This window comes from Scylla paramamosain, unplaced genomic scaffold (genome assembly GCF_035594125.1).
Source record: "Scylla paramamosain isolate STU-SP2022 unplaced genomic scaffold, ASM3559412v1 Contig60, whole genome shotgun sequence".
Lineage (NCBI taxonomy): Eukaryota > Metazoa > Arthropoda > Malacostraca > Decapoda > Portunidae > Scylla > Scylla paramamosain.
The window spans coordinates 140001-150000 of NW_026973725.1; the positions used below are offsets into that span (position 1 = coordinate 140001).

Here is a 10000-nt window from a genome sequence, read left to right on the forward strand (position 1 = left end):
AATCGGCAAATAATCATTAAATACATGAAAAATGAAATGAAATCGGCAAATAATCATTAAATACATGAAAAAAAAAAAAAAAAACCGTCACACAATTGGTTATATTGTCGTTTACCACAAAACATCAATCATGATCACAGTGTAACATTTATCTTTTATTTATATCTAATTCACAAAACCAGAATCTCCCCTTCGAAAATATAAAAAACATTTACTTCAGAATAATTACTTTTCTTATCTGAATATTTGCGTCAGTGTTCCTAAATTGACAAATATTACTGAGAGTTTGGTGGACTCAACACTGAGGGAATTACCGTGTTGAGGGTCGCATAATCGCCGCTCTGATGTAGTCCTTCTCATTTGGGGCACATTAGGAAACTCTCGGCACATTATCAATATGTGCTAACGATTCTTAACACAGGAAAAACAAGTAAGTGAAACCTCACCTGCAATTAATATCAAGACTCTTGAAATTTTTCCTTTGTTTATCTTCACTTAAATTTTTATAGGCAATTTTCATGTTTAGAGAAACAAAAAGATTCGCTACTATGTTGTACTTTCTCTAACACACACACACACACACACACACACACACACACGCGCGCGCGAGCACATGTAAGAAAAAAAAAATTATATATATATATATATATATATATATATATATATATATATATATATATATATATATATATATATATATATATATATATATATATATATATATATATATATATATATATATATATGAGGGATACACCAGACTTTCTTCATTTAGTGCAACGTTTGTCCTTGACAGAAGGCATTATCAGACACTGCATGACGTGGCGATGATGTGAAGTCCACACTGTATAACAAGCAAGCAAGCAAGAAATGACTAGAAGATAAAATCAGTTTATTTCAAATAACAAAGCTGCTCCAAAGATAAAGAAAGAATAATATAAAAAATAATTGAATAGAATTATCAAATATATGAATAATTCGAGTTTTTTTTTTAGAAAATCGTCTTTTGTTGTTATAAAAATTCTTTCTTCTACCGCATATTTAAATTTCTCATCCTTATTTGCTCCCTCCCAAACCCTCAACCTGTTCTTCTTCTTCTTCATCATCTTCTTCTTCTTCTTCTTCTTCTTCTTCTTCTTCTTCTTCTTCTTCTTCTTCTTCTTCCTCTTCTTCCTCCTCCTCCTCCTTCTCCTCCTTTTCCTTCTCCTTTTTCTCCTCCTTTTCCTCCCCCTTCTCCTCCTCCTCCTCCTCCTCCTCCTCCTCTTCCTCCTCCTCCTCCTCCTCCTTTTCTAATACAACCACTGCTGCTGCTGCTGCTAGCACCGCCACCACCACCTTTTTCTTTCTACTTCTCCCTGCCATCCCCCACCCTTTGAACCCTCCAGTACAGATATAATTTTTTGTAGATTATTCTATCCCTGCTGCGGCGGGAGAGAGTGCCGAGCTGCTGGTGACTCGAGTAAAGTTGAAAATGTGATGAAAAAATGTGTACCTGTGAACCTGCAGCTTGTGAGTGACCGGAGAGAGAGAGAGAGAGAGAGAGAGAGAGAGAGAGAGAGAGAGAGAGAGAGAGAGAGAGAGAGAGAGAGAGAGAGAGAGAGAGAGAGACTACGTAATTAGTTTTGTAGTCCCTGAATGTAACGGGAGCAACGGGAACAAAAACGGAATAAACATGAACAGTAGGAACACATAAGAAAAGGAGAAATTAGGATTACAAGGAGGAGGATGAGGAGCAAGTCAACGAAAGAAGAACATATAGGAATAAATAAGAATAAACAGGAAGAGCAGACACCAGGATTATGAAAAAGGAGAAAAGAATGGGAAATACATATGAATCATAGGAATACATGGGAAGAGTATAACAGAGGAAGAGCGGATACTAAGATTAGAAGATAAACAAAAAATAAATACATAAATAAGTGGCAATACATATGAGGGACAGATATTAAGGTGGAGAAAAATGGGAAGCACGTAGGAATAAGTAGGAATACATGGACAGAGCAGGTGCCAAGATTAGAGGGAAAAGAGTGTGAAATACATAGGAAAGAATACGTAGTAATACATAGGAGAAGATATTATGATACGACGAGAAAAGAAAATTGTAGAATAAAAATATGGGGAATCTTGAAAGAAGAGAAGAAAAGAAGAGGTTGGAAGAGAGAAAAAAAAGATTGAAATAACGATGATATATGAAGATAGGGAAGAATGTAAAAAAAAAAAAAAAAATGGAGATGAAAAAGAAATGATGATTATACAGGAATGCATTAGAGATACATGAGAAGAACTGATACCATGACAGAAAAAGGGAGGGAATACATAATAATACATAAAACATATACGTAAGTCACAATGACGTAACAAAAGAGAGCGGATAATAAGAAAAAAATAATATATATCAATACATAGAAAAAAAAAATACCTGGACAAGAGGAGGAAGAAAGATGAAGAAAAGGAAAATATATAGATACCTAGAAACACACATGCAAAGAAGAAATAACATAGATATCTACTGAACTAAGAGATACTGACAAAAAAAAAAAAAAAACACTGTGAGGGAGAAAAGGACGGAGTACAGCACAGTGGAGGAGGAAGAGAAGGAGGAGGAGGAAGAGGAGGAGGTGTAAGTAGTGGTGGTGGCGGGAAGGGGTGAGAGTAGCAGGAACCATGATAGGTAACGAGATAAAGCAACACAAAACAAGGTAATATCCAGCGTACAGTGGCATGAAAAGAAGCATCAATAAAACTCGATTGCCAAGAGTAACAGTGAAAACGAAAGGGAGAGAAAGGTCGCATCTTTTTCCGTTGTGATATTGTGAATAATATATGCGTGCCTTATATTGTAAGTCACTGTTTACTGTTAAGAACACACTGCGCTGTACAGGGAATACATCATCGTCAACATCGGACACAGAAACCAGACAAAAAATTAAAGTGTCAAAAGGCATAAGTAAAGCCAAAAAAAAAAAAAAAAACAAGAAGAAAATAAAGAAATATATGAAAGTAAAAAAATAAACAAATAAAAAAATAAAAAGTCTAGTATTCTGAAACGCGTTGCTCTCTCATAAGGAATATTTTTTAGTCATCATTAATATTAGTTTTTTTTCAGTTTTTCCTCAATTAATGATGCAAAAACCTTATTTTTTTTTACCACTGGAATCATGAAAACGTTCTTGAAGACTTTCACAACACCCAATGAAGCTAAAATTCATCAAGATAAGACGAATGTCTTTCTCTCTTCCCTCTCCCTTCCTTCCATCTCTCATTCTTCATCTCACGCCCCTTCTTTCTTCCTCCCTCCCTCCTTCCCTTCCCCTCCCACGTCCCTCCCGCTTGCCTCCCTCCATCACGTTGCAGACCTTCAATCACTCAGAGTTAATCCATCACATCTACTCTCCTGCTTCTTCTTTTTTTTCCCTCTTCTCCGTTCTCTCCTTCCATGTTTCCATTCATCCACCAAGCCACTCACGCCTCTATTCCTCCTTTCCTTGCTTTTATCTTCCTCGTTGTAGTTCTGTAGAATGTGGTCTACAGAGCTACAAGCATGCATCGCTCATTTACGAATAAAAATGATAAACAAAACTACTCATTCCATTGCTGAGGAAGAATGAAAACTGCAACACAAATTTTCCATTAAAGGAGAGAAAAAGGCGTGAAGAAAATATGATAAAAAGAAAAAAAAAAGAGCTGAAATATTGCATGACTTATGTACGAATATGAAAATATGAAAATGCCTAATCTTTCAGTAAGAAGAAAAAAGTCTATGATCTAACTTCGAATAAAGGAAGGAAACTCATCAAATCTGTTTATTTGTCAAGTGTGGAACAAAGAAAAAGGATGGCGAGCCCTGCTGGGATCATGAAAGGCCCTTGATGTGCCGGGGACGTGAAGGACGCCCCCCACACGAAGGAAAGGAACACAAGAACCCCGGGAAACCTTTATGGAAATTTGTGGAAAATTTTGGAGCCAGTCTGGAACAAATAAAAAGTTATAGGGACTCACTAAGAGGGAGAGAGAAAACGAGCAGAAGGTGTTAGGAAGTCTGTGGAAAGTTAGTGCGGGGATCCAGTGTAGAATAAAAATATCTATGGGGATTTTGGGCGTAGGCTCAGTCAGGGGGTATTTGGGGGAGAGTGTAGGGGAAATATACCAAAGTGTAATGAGCTTTGGGGAAAAGTTTACGAGGAGTTAGGGAAAGTTCAAGGGAAATCACGGAGTCTAAGGGTCTTAGGGGAAGGTATTTAGTGGGGAGAGGAATTGTGAGGCTCAAGAAGGATGGGGAAGAGTACCACAGAGAGGAGGAGGCTGGAGGAGGCAAGACAAGAGAGAGAGAGGAAAATGGTAGAATAATTGGGTGGAACGTCGAGAGAAGAGAGAGAGAGAGAGAGAAAAAAAAAAAAGTGGGCAGAAAAGAAAAAAAAAAGAAAAAAGTTCAAAGGCGAATGATAAACGAAAATATGGAATAATGTAAAAGAAAACAAATGAACATGAAAAAAAAAAGATGAAGGGAAGATGAAAAAATAGGACAAAACCTGAAGAGAAGAAAGGAAAGAGAAGACGGGAAGAAGATGGAAGAGGTTGAAGTAATGATAACGTAGATAAATGGGGAAGATACAAAAGAAACCAACGAATAGAGATGCAAAACATGGCAAAAGGACTAAAAAATATGGTAAAAAAAAACAAAATGAAGGAACGGAGCCGAGATTCAGAACAAGAGAAGGGAGATGGAAAAGGAAGAGAAGGAAGAGGAGGAAGAAGGAGATTGGAACATTGAGGAGACGGAGGGAGGGAGGGAGGGAGGGGGAATGAGGCCTGCAGAATATGGGGTTGAAATCTCCTAAACAAGGCATTAGTTGGGCCGCAGACTCTCCTCCCAAGGGACCTGCCAGAAGTAATAATTTTCAGTAGGAAGGAAGAAAAAGAAAGAAGGATGGCGCAATGGGACGAAAGATATATATAGACAGATAGGAAGGACGGGAACCAACACAGGACAGGAAGGAGAGGAAAAACAAAGGATAAGAAAGAAGAAAGATAGGTAGAGAAGAAGAAAAGAAGAGAGAGAGAGAGAGAGAGAGAGAGAGAGAGAGAGAGAGAGAGAGAGAGAGAGAGAGAGAGAGAGAGAGAGAGAGAGAGAGAGAGAGAGAGAGAGAGAGAGAGAGAGAGAGAGAGAGAGAGAGATTCTTGCATTTCAATCACTTCCTTTAAATGAACAATGAGAACAAAGAAAACTCCAAATGCATCAAAAGACAGCTGAAAAATGCACAACACTTAATGAAACAAGAAATTGTAAAAAAAAATGTATGCAAATAAACAGGAAAAGACCACACACACACACACACACACACACACACACACACATTACAAATTTCTACAAATCATATACAAACTAATAATTAATTCCCAGAAGAATTCGCAAAGAACATTAAGCAAGAGAAGTGGAATTTTACATAAAATTGTGTGTGTGTGTGTGTGTGCGTGTGTCAGGCCCAAAGAAAAAAATCTTTAAGTCCGCGTACAGGATGAAAACACTACTTTAGAGAGGTGGGAAAGACTGGTTGAGGACAAAGATGATCTGCAACTCTGGAGGGCTATAAATTGGAAGGGAGAAGTTGGTGGTGAAAATAATTCAAATGTGTGCCCATCTGATGATGATTTTAAAGATTATTTTGCAACTAACTTTAACCCTCCCGACAATGTGAAACTTACTGAATGTGACTTTTCCACCGATGTGTCTATACCCCTGTTAGATGACCCTATTGACCCATTAGAAATACAACAACAAGTGAAGCAATTGAAACCAGACAAAGCTTCAGGTCCTGATGGTGTATCACCCGGTATTGTTAAATTATTGCCAGTACAATGATTGTGTATATGTGTGTTTTGTTTAATAATATATTGTACTCTGGTAGTTACCCATTAGCTTGGACAAAGGTAAAGTTAGTTTAAATTTTTAAGAAGGGTGACAGGACAGATGCGAGAAACTATAGGGGAATAAGTATAACAAACAGTATTGTCAAGGTGTACGACATGGTGTTGTGTGCGAGACTGAGACAGTGGTTTAGATCTTTCAGGGAGCAAGCTGGTGCTCAGGAGAAGAGAGGGTGTGTGGAGAACACAGTGGCTCTCAGGTTGTTATGTGACATGGCTAGGAGGAGGAAATTAACTCTATTTGTAACATTCATTGACTTTTCCCAGGCCTATGACAGAGTACCTAGACATAAATTATTTTATGTGTTACAAAGATTGGGATGTGGCTCAGCTATGTTATGTGCACTTATTGCTATGTATACTGTGACAGAAAGCTTGGTCGGAACAGCGGTGGTCTTAATAACTCTAGGTGTGAGGCAAGGATCACCCACATCATGTTTACTTTTTATCATCTTGGTTAATGACCTTATAAGATTAATTAAAGAAGGGTGTGGACATGATGGATTTTTACAATGGCTACATATACTTGTACTAATGGACGACACGGTGCTATTATCGACAACAAGGGCAAATATGATGAGAAAGGTATCTTTGTTACAAGATTACTGTACAGAATATGGCATAAAAGTTAACCAATCCAAGACAAAGTTTTTTGTGATAAGCGGCAGTGAGAGGGATCGTGAACCTTTGGTGGTGGGCGACTTGGTGGTGGAACATTGTGACACATATGTGTATTTAGGGTCACCGTTTACCAGCGATGGTTCAACCACCTCTGCCGTCAAAGTCCATGCTAATAATAAGATGTCACATGTGTTAAAGTTTGTGTCTTTTGTCACGAAAAATAATGATATTCCGTTTGTGATAAAGAAGCGTGTATTTGATGCAGCTCTCATGTCATCACTAATTTATGGTTGTGAATCTTGGATAGGAGCTGATCTGAAATCGATGGTGAAGTTGTACAATTGGTGCCTAAAAAGATTATTAGGAATGAGAAAACAAAAGTGTAATGACATTTGCTACGTGGAGTCAGGGTATCCACCTTTCAAGGACTTAATCAGGCACAGACAACACAATTTTTTATATAGTATGTGGCATGAGAGGTCAGGATATGATGATGATCCATTAGCCTTCACAATTAGGATAACAGTAAACTCTAACACTCCAACCAGCCGGACCGTCAGAGAGATGATCAACACGAATGTACCGGACCTGAGCTTGGTAATGCAGAAATGAAAAGATGACATGGTAAACAGTAACTCCTCAAGACGCACAATATATAAGGATATTAACCCAGATTTATTGGTACATCGTATATATACAGTAAAGCATGCAGTAAATGATATTCATAGAGTATCAATTCACACAATTTCGAGTAAGTGGACATAGTTTAGCGTGTGAGACTGGCAGGTGGAATAAAAAAAAAAAAAAAACAGAGGTCGACTGGAGGTGAATGAGAGGCTGTGTGTGTGTGTGGAGGGTTACAAACAGAGAGACATGTAGTGCAGGATTGTCAGTTAACACAGCAACTTAGAGATCAATACCAGTTCTCCACTTTAGAGCAATTGTTTGGGGATCAGTTTACGCCAGAGATTATGTGTAAGATTGTTCATAACATTTTGACCATATATTAAAGAAGTAATAAATTATACTTGTATTTAATATGTTTCGTACGATTGTGGGATTAGTGAGGATTTGATAATTATAGTAGTGCGTAGATGTCATGAATATGATTGTTTATATATATTTTATAAACAAGGGTCCTAAGAATAGTGTTTATGTTTAGCTCGTTTATTTTGTAATAATAGACTTCTAGTAACTAACAGATGATGGACTACAAGTAGGAAGTGATAATAATTTAATATTATCTTGTAGATTATGTAATACCATTATGTACAGTCCATTGGTATTATCTGTTTGCTGTGCTCAATAAAATATCTATCTAATATCTATCTATCTATCTGTGTGTGTGTTTTAGCTTGCCTGCCAGTGTGTGTGTGTGTGTGTGTGTGTGTGTGTGTGTGTGTGTGTGTGTGTGTGTGTGTGTGTGTGTGTGTGTAAATATTTAAATAGGTACATGGGCACTATTACAATGACATCAGTGTAAGACCAGCAGAGGAGCGCCGCTGTCTTTCCGTAGAGAGCAGTGAACACGTTGCCGCCACGCCGAGTCCCGCCAGTACAAATCTAATAAGACTTTGCGGGGTTTTATATCTAATGACGGAGGACACAGCTTTATGAGAAATCATTACTAAAAATATGATTAAATCTTCTACACAATACGATTTCTATTTTATTTTTGCAAGAGACACGATGTAATACCTCCAGTAACAATGCTGATGCTGTACAGGACACGATGTAATACCTCCAGTAACAATGCTGATGCTGTACAGGACACGATGTAATACCTCCAGTAACAATGCTGGTGCTGTACAGGACACGATGTAATACCTCCAGTAACAATGCTGATGCTGTACAGGACACGATGTAATACCTCCAGTAACAATGCTGATGCTGTACAGGACAGAAAAAACAGAACAATTTCTCACAACTACTCAGGCAGTGAAACAGGAAGCAGTAAAACAAAGAGGGCGCAGACCAATTCTAAAACTAAAAAGAAAACCTTTCCAGTCGAGACACAAACACACCTACACACTTTCATCACAACGCAACACCTTTCAACGAGAAAAAAAAAATAAATAAATAAATGAAATAAAATACAATACGCGGCGAGGCGAGGCACGAAGGGAAAAACAACACACAAACATGAATTCCATTCACGCAACCAACTTGTACCAATGACTAACAACAAGTGGCAGTGCCGCAGGCGGCGGCGGCGGCGGCGGCGGCAGCGGCGGCGGCGGCAGCAGCGGCAGCAGCAGTGGCGGCGGCAGCAGCAGCAGCAGCGGCAGAAAACGAGGAAGGATGAACGGAAGGCGCAGAAGACGATGAAAAAAAAAAAAAGAAGGAAAAAGGGAAGGGAGGGCGAAACATTGACACGAGGAGGAGGAGGAGGAGGAGGAGGAGGAGGAGGAGGAGGAGGAGGAGGAGAAGGAGGAGGAGGAGGAGGAGGAGGAGGAGGAGGAGGAGGAGGAGGAGGAGGAGGGAAGCTGTGAAAGGAAGCAAGCAAAGTTAGAGAGAATGTCTAAGTTTATTGCAGAGAGAGAGAGAGAGAGAGAGAGAGAGAGAGAGAGAGAGAGAGAGAGAGAGAGAGAGAGAGAGAGAGAGAGAGAGAGAGAGAACAGTACCACACACAACAATGAACACCACTGATATAAAAAAAAAAAAAAAACTAAAGGAAAAGAAAACAATCCAAAAACACAGGGCAACAATACGAAATAAGAAAATAAGTCAAAGCTGGAGCACTCGCATTTCTTTTTCTTCCTCATTTATGTGGAGGGGAAGGAAGGAGAGGAGGCACAAAAAGAGAGGAGAAACTGGTGACCATTTTCATTGCAGCAAGTCACCACTTTTTGTAACATCTGGCGTGACAAATCTAAAAGAGGAAAAAAGTAGAAAAGACGGAGAATAAGAAAGTAAGGAAGCGGAAAGCACTTCTCAGAGAAAACTACACTGCCGAATTATTTAACACGATGAGAAAAAGAAAAATGAGATGACCACAGTGAAGAAGGAACGGAAGGGAAGAATAAAAACGAAGAATGGAGATGATGTGAATGTGAGAAAAGCTCAGGGGAAATATTAAAATGGCGACACTCTGAACCAAACCAATCTTGGGGACACCACCAACTTGAGCTACATCGTCAAGGTGTGAGAGGCCTGCACCACTTAATGTTCCCGCCACACGCACGCTTTGCTCTTTGTTTTCACCCACGTGCTACTTTTGCTTCAAGGTCACGTTGAGGGATCGAGTCGGGTCTAAAAATATCCAAAGCTTAACTTTCTAAGCTACATGAGTAACCCTAATGTAGCGCAGTTGATACTAGGATTGCGAGAAATAATGATGGATAATCTCTGTAAGCCAACACATCCTACCAGCAGCAGCAGCAGCAGCAGCAGCAGCAGCTATAATAGTAGTAGTAGTAGTAGCACATGAATCAATAACTGCAATAAAAATCAA

The 10000-nt window shown here is 38.9% G+C and overlaps 1 protein-coding gene across 22 annotated transcripts in view; it reads right to left on the minus strand.

Annotated features, from left to right (window-relative positions):
- The window catches only part of LOC135098418 (uncharacterized), a 112190-nt gene that overhangs the window by 38102 nt on the left and 64088 nt on the right, over nt 1–10000 (minus strand). The window lies entirely within an intron of this gene.